This window comes from Lactuca serriola, chromosome 2 (assembly GCF_051521515.1).
Source record: "Lactuca serriola cultivar US96UC23 chromosome 2, Lser_US96UC23_V15, whole genome shotgun sequence".
Classification (NCBI taxonomy): Eukaryota; Viridiplantae; Streptophyta; class Magnoliopsida; order Asterales; family Asteraceae; genus Lactuca; species Lactuca serriola.
The window spans coordinates 132,595,485-132,606,509 of NC_136409.1; the positions used below are offsets into that span (position 1 = coordinate 132,595,485).

General features: G+C 37.6%; 1 pseudogene across 1 annotated transcript; it reads left to right on the forward strand.

Moving 5' to 3' along the window:
* The first annotated feature begins 9,128 nt into the window (after window positions 1–9,128).
* LOC145086808 (NDR1/HIN1-like protein 1 pseudogene) lies at window positions 9,129–10,217 on the forward strand (annotated as a pseudogene). Its single transcript, XR_013700636.1, has one exon. The product of XR_013700636.1 is annotated as an NDR1/HIN1-like protein 1 pseudogene (transcript).
* The last annotated feature ends 808 nt before the right edge of the window (window positions 10,218–11,025 follow it).

Sequence of the window (11,025 nt, forward strand, 5' to 3'; positions counted from 1 at the left end):
CTGCGGGTAGCCGATGAAAATACATCGCTCACTACGAGGTTCGAGCTTTTCGTGAGTATCTCGTCTTACGAAAGCCTCGCAACCCCAAACCTTGATATGTGCCAACGAGGGAGCTTTCCCTATCCACATATCGTGAGGTGTTTTGGCAACCTTCTTAGTAGGGACTCGGTTAAGGATATGGGCGGCAGTCTCTAAGGCATACCCCCAAAAAGTGATTGATAGTGAAGCACGACTCATCATAGAGCGAACCATATCCAATAAGGTTCGATTACGCCTTTCTGCCACACCATTCAACTGCGGTGTCCTAGGAGGCGTCAATTGTGAAACTATTCCACACTCCTTGAGATAATCGTGGAATTCCAGACTTAGGTACTCTCCTCCTCGATCGGATCGGAGCATCTTAATTTTCCTGCCCAATTGATTCTACACTTCGTTCTTGAACTTTTGAACTTTTCAAAAGTTTCTGACTCTTGCTTGATTAAGTAGATATACCCATATCTACTATAGTCATCGGTAAAAAGTCACATAGAAGCGGTTCCCATCCTTCGTGGTTGATCTAAATGGTCCACATACATCGGTATGTATTAGGTCCAATAGACCCTCACCCCTTTCACACGTACTTGTGAAGGGTGACTTAGTCATCTTTCCAAGTAAACAAGACTCACATGTGTCATCTTCCCTAAGGTTGAATGACACCAACACTCCATCCTTTTAGAGTTGGGCTATGCGCTTCTTGTTTACATGTCCAAGACGACAATGCCACAAGGATGCTCTATCCATACTATTGGAAGAATCCATGCATAAAACATCATTTCCTAAGTTATCTACAATCATAACGGTTTCATAAATTCCATTACATGGTATAGCTTCAAAATAAAAGACACCATTTAGATAAGCCAAAATAGAACCATTCTTATTATTAAAAGAAAATCTAAAACCTTGTCTAAACAAACCATGAAATGAAATGATGTTTCTAGCCATTTCTGGCGAATAGCAACAATTGTTCAAATATAAACTTAAATCATTTCTAAGCACTAAAGAATACACTCCAATCTTGGTCACAGACGACGATCTTCTGTTCCCCATGATTAGATTTATTCTTCCAGCCTCCACATCCCTATTTCTTCTTAGTCCCTACACATTAGAACAAATGTGGTAACCACAACCGGTATCAAGAACCCAAGAAATAGCATGAGATGAATCGTTAGATTTAATTGTGTATATACCTGCGAAAGACGGCTTGATCTTTCCTTCCTTGATGGCTTGCAGGTACTCTGGGCAGCTTCTCTTCCAATGTCTTATCTTGTGGCAGTGGTGGCACTCTGCCTCCTTTGGGTTAGGGCAGGGCTTAGCAGGATCAACTTTGGTCCCACTAGAAGAGGCACCATCTTAGGCTTTAACCTTGCGATAGTTCTTAGACGAAGCCTTCCTCTTCTTTCCCTTTCCTTGTCCAATAGCCAAGACAGGAGCAGCGGGTGGATTGGGAGTTGGTGCAACAGACTTGTCCTTGAAGTTGCTCTCAGCGACCCTCAAGAGACCTTGGAGTTTACTTAGGGTGACCTCCTCTTTGTTCATGTGGTAGGTCATCCTAAATTGATTGTAGCTCGGAGGCAAAGAGTGAAGCATCATGTCGATCGCCAAGTCTTCCCCAAAGTCAACATTCAACTTGCGAAGACGGTCGATATACCTTTGCATGTTTTGCAGGTGCACGGTAAGAGACACTCCATGACCCATCTTAGCGGAAATCATGTTAGTGAAAATCTCATAACGCTCTTGTCTCGCATTTTGGTGGTATCTCTCCAATAAGTCTTGATGCATTTCATACGGGTACATGTCCTCATAGGACTTTTGGAATTCGGAGTTCATAGTAGCTATCATGATGCAATATACCTTCGTTGCATCGCGCTCATGAGTTTCAAAAGCGGTCATTTCAGCCGGAGTAGCGATTTCAGGGTTGATCTTCTCGAGCTTCTCATTGAGGACATACTCCTTATCCTCATAGCGAGCAATAGTGCGAATGTATCTTATCCATTCGCTAAAGTTCGTTCCATCGAAAGTGACCTTTTGACAAAGGCTCATCAATGTGAAAGAACTAGCAGTAGCGTTGTTCGCGTTCGACATCTACAAATAGAAAGGACAAAGATAGATTAGAATATGAATCCCTAATTATCACCCAATAATAAAATTAGGGCTAGGCTCCAATAACAATATTCACATATTAGAAAATGGATGTCGTAATCTAACATGCAAACAATTTGAAGGTAAGTGAATGACGATTCACTAATTCTCCACCATAAAACCTAACTATAAGTTCTAAATGAATTGAGAATTCCTAGGTTTAGATGAGATTCATTGAAACATTTCAATGGCATGTTTAAATCTCGATATGCCCCTCTTGTTTGTGACTGGGATACCGAGGATCACAAAGCGGGTGTGAATTACCATGCAAATTCACATGGTGCCTTCATTGTAACGATCACCTATTCGATGTGCCAGTAAACAACACACGCTCCATCGAATTATGATAAACAATGAATCACCCTTTGCCACCTTTGCTTCGAACCAATTAGTGTGCCCGTAAAACACACACGCTCCACTAACTTCTTAGCAAGGGTGCAAAGCGTAATTTTATGGGATTGCATCAATTCACTTTTCCTAAAGTAACTAAGATTGGGAAATTTTAAAAACATGTAGTTACTTTGTATTTCATATTATACTTTTAATGAGAGGATGAGGTTGCCCTATCCTACCCGTTCAGCTAACGACCTTCCACCGATCAAGCAAGCGGTGGGTGTGAGTGTACACCCATTAAGCGCCATTTTATAGGCCGCAACCTTATACCCACCTTATAGATCGGCTTCGTGAATGAGGCCTACTAATGGTAAGACTAGCATTTTAATTATACATATATATATATATATATATATATATATATATATATATATATATATATATATTAATCTTGTAATATTGTATTAGTATAGGGTTGGATTTTAAACTTGTAAAATTCTAGGGTTTGAAATTTAAATTGTCTAAATTAAACTTTTAATCACAAAACATAAATTTCAAAACTTGAGGGCAAGTTTTAAACATTTAAAACATGGAGGATCAAATAACAAATAATCTTAATTAACAATTAATTCCATAATTATCCCTATTTGATTTATTTAATGATTTCTTGCAAAATAATTTACCAATTTAATCAAAATAATTAATTAATTATCACATAAGGAAATTAAATATTTTATTAATTGATAAATATCTTTAATTAGATCAAGATTATAGTCAAATATATCAAAAAATCGGATTAGGGTTGATCTAATATGATAAAGGCAAGTTTCCATAAGATAAATATCAAAAAATCCCGATTTTGGCTCTTCCTGACGCTCGGACTCGCCGAGTTTCCAACTGGGCTCGCCGAGTCAGGCCAACTCGCCGAGTCCACCATGGGACTCGTCGAGTTCATGACACAGAACCACAAAATTCGAATTTTGCAAGCAAGAAACTAACAATCATGCATCAATTTAATAGAAACCAATCTAGGCTCTGATACCACTGATGGGTTTTGGCCATATGAACATTCCTATGTGCACATACAAACCCTAATGCTTAGATCTAGGTTTCTCTAATTAAACATGCATTGGATCCAAGACTTCTAATAGCTAATAGAGTATAAGAACAATACAAAATCAGAGTTAGAAGCATACCTTGAAACACTTGTTTGATCTTCTAGTTCTTGGAGCTTTAGGGTCACAAATGTCACTCCTCTAATGGCTTACAAACACCAACTAGCAAGAGGATGATTTGAGAGAGAGGAGAGGGAAGAAATTGGCCAGGGTTTCTTTGCTTTAGCAGAGGTGCCGATTTCCCTTGCCCCAAGGGTCTATTTATACTTGTAAGGCTCCTAGGGTTTCACTCTTAAACCCTAGTTGGATAATCTTTACTCAAAGCAATCCAAATCCTTTCCAAGATAAGCCCTTGGACGATTTGTGGCTTATCCTAAGCCCTAGAAATCATCCAACCCTATCCAAGAAGGATTTACAGCCCAAAGTGTAACTATCAAACAATTGACAATTTATACCCTCTTATTTAATTAATCTCTTCAAGTCACCAAATTAACTCTAATTAATTTATGACTTATATTAATCAAATAACAATATTATTATTCCTTATATTATTCACATAATATATAAATAATATTTATTCTCTCATAATAAATCATCCTGTCAAGTTGCTATGGTGAAGGCAACCCAAAAGGACCATGCACAATCGGGTCAAATACTTGCCTAATATAGTTGCAGCCTTAGACACTATTCCAACATATGTTACAAAGGTTCCGTACATATACAGAACGTTGAAATCTGAGTTATAACAAAGAAGTTATGGTCCGTCGAAGTTTTATGGCAAAAGCGACACGACACCGAGAGATGTAAATAGTGAATTTACGATAGAGGACTTTTTGGCCTTAGTGATCTAAACAAAAGTTGTAGCATATGTTAAACCGAGAGCGTGCATAAAAAGAACGCCCAAATCTGACTTCGTGTGAGGAAGTTATGATTTTTTGAAGTTTCGGTTTAGCAGTGTACAGTCCGAAATTCGAATTTTAGATCGAGCGGTTTTTAGCCGACACAACCTAAACGAGAATCGAAGATCTCGTTAATAGTAGCGTAACGATAGAAAGACAGACGAAAATGGACGTCAGATGAAGAAATTATGAATTTTTAACGGACCAATCGTGTCCCGGCCTATTAAAAATATATATTTTTAAAACATAGTCAAAATTAGCCGACGGGGTCTAAAGGAAAGTTTTAGAGTATGTTCCCGATTTCGCGTGGATATAAAGAATGTCAAAAACGGAGATCGTATGCAAAAGTTATGATTTTTAGAAGTCGGAGTAGAAAATTACGAAATCTGATGCGAGATAGATGACATGGCTCGATCTGAGCCGTCCGATGAAGGCCAACCTCGCATCCGATGAACGCCACATCGCTTCTCCCTACGCCCCACGTACGAGATCCGGTACGCCCAGCGTACCTTCGGGTCTTATCCATCCGGTGTGCGAGACAGTTGGATCCGAGGTGGCGCTCTTATCCGAAGACTACGCCCAGCGTAGCCCTTGGTACGCCCAGCGTAATCCGAGGAGCTGGGCCTATAAATAAGCTGCGAAGGCAGCCGGCTTTCTTGCACCATTTCCACTTCTCTCTCTATTTTCTTTCTCTCTCTAAGGGTTTTAACCCTCCCCTAAGCCTAGGTGAACCCCTAACACTCGAAGGAAGCCCCGAGGCTCCCGGAGTCCCGAGAAAAAGGGTCTTTCAGTTTTGAAACGCTGCTCCGAGCAAAGCCCAGTTTTGTTTAAAACCCGCTGTAAGTGAGCTACGCCTACGCTATTTTTAATATAGCTTTTAAATAATTATAGTAATGTTATTAGATCCTTAAAATAAGTACTTGCGCTATTATTATGGGTTATATGAGTATTGTTTAACGCTTATATAATAGTAATAATAGCTAGACTATTAATTAGTCTCGGTGAATGATAGACTAAACCCTAGTGGTAATGACACTAGGTTTTGACGAAGGAAATTGTTTCAAGAGTAACGAAGCGCTGTCTAAGTTCCGGATCACCACCATAATAGGTGCGTGCATGGTCCATTTCATCTTACACATAGATATGAAGTATTTTATATAAATTACATGCTATGTGTACATATTATCTGTATACTTGCTATTTATGCTGGATGAACGATTTTATACAAGTTTTATATGATTTAAACTGTATATATGTATTTATATCTATATAATATGTTGGGTAAAACATGGGTAGATGAAATATGAGTTGGATGATGAGTTGAGAGGTAAAATAGACCATGAGGTGAGGGTGAGAGGTGGACGATGTGAGAAGCCTTTTACCCAAATGTTGGCCCCCTCATCTAGCAGAGTATGGATGACAACCACAGATTATTCTAAACAGTCCAGTGGAACACTAGCAGGCTCGCAACCTGTAAGTGTTGTGAACGATGTGTTCATCGGTGTACTCTATAAAAACTCATTGACATGTATTGCGAGTGGACTCTCGAAAATGATACTATCAATAAAACCCTGGCAGATGCGCCTAAAGGACTCTATCGGCAGAAGCGCCTAATTGAGAACCTCATAACCCCGACAGATGCGTCTAAAGGACTATACCGGCAGATGCGCCTTATAGAGGATGTGATAATTTTGGAAGCTGCACCTAAGTGATAGAACTAGCAGATGTGCTTGATAGCTGTGTCATAGGCAACGATGGACTTCGTACCTATTCCTTAGGAAAAATCCTTAGGAATGCATGAACGAGAAATAGCTGATTCTTAGGGTAGACCCGTAAGAGTAAAGAAGATAATGAGGATGGGTAATTGGGTTAACTGTTTGATGATTAAACATAATAAGTATATTATTGTGGGTTGAAAACCCTATGTACTCACCAGGTTTCTCAACCTGACCCACTCAGTTTATTTATATCACAGGTGTTGATATGAAGTCACGTTACACTGAGAGATTAAGGAGATATAGATCACTAGTGATAATGAATGTAAGTTTTGTTTATGCTTATGTTTCTGTATTGACAATGACATCCCAAACGCTTTAAAATGAATAAAAATACTTTTCTTCGGAAACGTTTTGATAACGTATTTATCATGTTTTACTTGGAACAAATTTCGCAACATTTTTATTAAAAGAAGTACTCTGATTTTTATAAAGCATAAACAAAATCGGTCTTTTGTGACCGTGAAAATGGGGATGTCACAGAGTTCATCCCCCAAAATTGATTTGATTGTGTATGTGTGTTTTTATTTTTGAAATCGAGTTCCAAAATCCCAACAAGCGAAATACAACACTGAACACACATACACACCAAATTATAGCGGCCATGATCTGGAAAATGGCGGAGGCAAAAAAAATCGATCCTTTCTCGTTTGTTTCTCCACCTCCTATGTATACGTGTGATTTGTGTATGTGTTTAATTTAATCATGTGTGTGTGTGTTCAGTTTTCTTTTTCAATCGATTGATCGAGAGAGAGAGAGAGAGAGAGAGAGAGAGAGGTGGGCCCAACTTTATTATTTATTTTCTTTTTCATTTAATTAAATAAAAAACATAAAAAATAAATCAGAAGGGCATTATAGTCATTTCAATTTACCGAGGGACTAAAATCACAAACAATCCATCTCAAAAGGACCACCAATCCAAAAAAGTCGTGGTTTGGACTAAAACACCAAAAAAATGCATACCACAGGGACTGTTTTTGCAATTTTGTCATTTTCTGTATGCGGATGATGTTATTTTATTGTGTGACTAGGAGGTTGAGAATGACATCGTATAATTCGGATGTTAAGGTGATTTTTCTTTGCCTCTAGTTTAAATTTTAACTTGCATAAAAGCAAACTAATTGGTGTAGGTGTGGGGTATGTTATAGTCGAAGAGGTTGCTAGGTTGATTGGTTGTGCTGCGTCTCAAACTCCTTTTGTGTATTTAGAGGTCCCCGTTGGTGAAAATACAAATCGTATTTCTTCATGGAAATTTGTTATCGATAACTTCTTGCATAGACATTCTAAGTGGAAAGCTAAATTCCTCTCTATTGGGGGCGTCTTACACTTTTAAAATTTGTGCTTGGTAGTTTGGCCATTTATTATACGTCTATCTTTAGGGTTCCGGAAACGGTACTCAAGATTCTAGTGAGGATTCAGACTAATTTTTTGGGATATTGATATTGGTGAACGCCAGTTGTTTTGGGTTAGTTGGAATCAAGTTTTGGCTAGTAAAGATAACGGAGGTCTTAGGGTTGGTAGTCTCTTCTCCTTCAACTGTGCTCGTATTTACAAATGGAGGTGGCGATTTTTTTTCCGACGGAGATGCTCTTTGGGAGCAAGTCATTAAAGCAATTCATGGTGATAATGCTTATCTTAATTCATATTCAGTTCCTTCTAGATGTTCCGGTCCTTAGTGTAATATTATCAGGACCATCTCTAATTTACGTTCGATGGACATGGATTTGACTGAGTATGTTTCGGTTAAAATGGGTAAAGGTGATTGAACCTGTTTTTGGCATGACTCCTAGTTGGGGCCGGCTCTTCTTAAGCTTCATTTCCACATAATCTACGCCTTGGAGCAGCATCGGGATTGCATCATTGTCGATAGGTCTAGCCCGGATTCTCGTTTGTGTGCTTTGTGTAGATTACCTAGAGGAGGTATGGAGGAGGAACAAATGTTTGATCTTGAGAATTGTTAGCTTCTTGCTCTTGGTCAGACACAAATGACCATCTTTTTTAGGAGCTGGATTTGTATGATACTTCTACGGTTTCTTCCGCGAGATCTTTTCTTGATAATACGTCTCTCCCGAATTCTATATATGCCACTCGATGTAATTTTTTTGTTCCAAATAAATAAAATGTGTTGCTTTGGTGGATTAAGTTGAATCGTATACCCACTCGTCTTTTCCTTTCACAACGTGGTTTAGAGCTGAATTCTATTTTGTATTCTATCTGTGAGGTCAGTAGTGGAGTCGTCCAACCATCTTTTTATTTCTTGCCCAAAGTTGCACATTGTGTGGTTCCTTATTAGTAGGTGGTGAGATATCGTTTGTCCTAATTCTTCTATGATTTACTCTTAGATCACTTGGGCAGACTCATCTTTTTCGGCTGGTCAAAAGAAAGGTTTTGATGCGGTTGTTATTATTGTTTTTTCGGTGATTTGGAATTATCAAAATAATTTGGTTTTTAAGACGGTCAAGCCTAAAACGTCTGCGATTTTTGACGACATAGTTTCTTTTTCGTATTTTTGGATTATAAATAAATCTAAAATTTGTAATTTTAGCTAGATAGGAGTACTGAAAATTCTAACTATGACGTCTTTTGACCTTGTAATTTCTTTTTTTAGTTAATTTCTACCGTTTAAAAAAAATTCTCTAACTATTTCCTCTTTATAGCAAAAGAACCAAAATAATAATAATAATAATAATTTTGAGAATACAACATTGAAAAGACATCAAAAAGAAAATCATAAAGGAATATATGAATATGATACATTGCATTCTCCACTTGCATTATCTACTTGTACGTACAACCTAACACCCCACACTGAACTCCATAAAACCTTATCACTCCCTTGAACTTTCTACATTTCCCTACTCAAAAACACTCTCCTGTCCACACCAGTGGACGACGATTGCTGAAAAAGCGACCACCGTCCACCACCACCGACAGCCGTCACCATGTCCGTCAAAGAGTGCACCCACCACAAAAACAAGAGCAAAAAACTCTTCCGGAAACTCTTCGCCGGATTCCTCATCCTCGCCTTCCTCGTCCTCCTCACTTTCCTCATCACATGGGCAATCCTTCAACCCCGAAAACCCAGATTCACTCTCCAAGACGCCACCATCTACTCCTTCAACGTCTCCGCCCCTATCCTCCTCTCCTCCAACTTTCAGGTCACCATCTCCTCCCATAACCCCAACGACAGAATCGGAGTTTACTACGATAAACTCGACGTCTTCGCGTCTTACAAAAACCAGCAAATCACTTACTTCACCGCCATCCAGCCGGTGTACCAGGGCCACAAAGACAACAACGTCTGGTCGCCGTTTGTGTACGGAACCAACGTCCCGGTGGCGCCGTACAACGGCGCGTCGTTGACTCAGGATCAATCCAATGGTCAGATATCGTTGATTATTAAGATCAACGGAAGGGTTAGATGGAGAGTTGGGAGGTTTATCTCCGGGAGGTATCATATTCACGTTAGTTGTCCGGCGTATATTCCGTTCGGGAACAAGTTGAATTCGGCGATTCCGGGGATTGTCGTCGGCACCGGAATTAAGTACCAGTTGTCGACCAGATGCAGTGTGAATGTGTGAAGTGGGAAGTGGAGAAGATGATTGATGATGATGTCATGATGAACGACGTCGTTTTAGGTTGTGTTTCTTTTTTCACGATTCACACTTTCAATTTTTAATATAAAGATATAATTTTGGAAGCATACGTGGATGGATGGATGAAATATGAATTTGTAAATTTCGCTGGATGAGAATAAAAAAAAGGAAAAAGGAAAAAAAGGAAAGATGGAAATGGAAAGATGGAGAAAGTTAAGGCAAATTGTCATTGTTGACATGTTGTATCATGTATGATGATGAATTTAAATGTTATATATTTTTACAATTAATCAATGAATCTTTTATTATAAGTTTTCGTTATTTGTTTTGTTAATTTTGATTACATTTTCTTTATTTGAAACTTTGTTTTGTGTGCATGATATGGTAAGTTGTAAAGTGGTTGTAGATTTGTAATTGCTATATATTGACTATTGAGAAAATAGAAAAGTAATGAATGTAAATTAATAAAAAGGTAATGTATTTTTGGAGTGTTGGTCCTTGAGGAATTTGGTGGTGTGCCTTTTTGTGGGGTTTGGTTTAATTAGGTTTAATGGACACCCCATGTGGGGTGGCAATGGTATGGAGTATCAAATATATAAATATATTTATTTTATTAAAATTTTTATGTTAGAATGTACATGAAATTTACATTCATACGTATGATAATACGAATTATTATTAATATTATGTAAGATCACATTTATTGTATTAATAGAAAAGCTAACTAATAGCTAACAAGTTAATTCGTAGTTGATGAAAAATAATAATAAGTTTACTAAAAATTTGTTGATAAGTTAGGTAGATAATATAAAATATTAAAATTGTATAAAAAAGTATTTAGAAGAATGTGTGTTTATAATTAATTAAATGTATATTAAAAAAAAAAGAAACTCTTAAAAAAAGTAGTCTAAAATAGTAAAAATACAGTTTATGAGCTACGCTCTAGTTAGTCGATCATGAAAATTTAAAACGCCAAAAAAACGTATAGATACAATAAAAAATCGATAAGTATGAAAAATATATATACTCGAGAAATTTATTTTTCTTTGTATAGATTAAAATATAGGATATATAAATCATTTGGAATTTAAGATATATATGCCAACCTATATGTATACACACAAGAAAA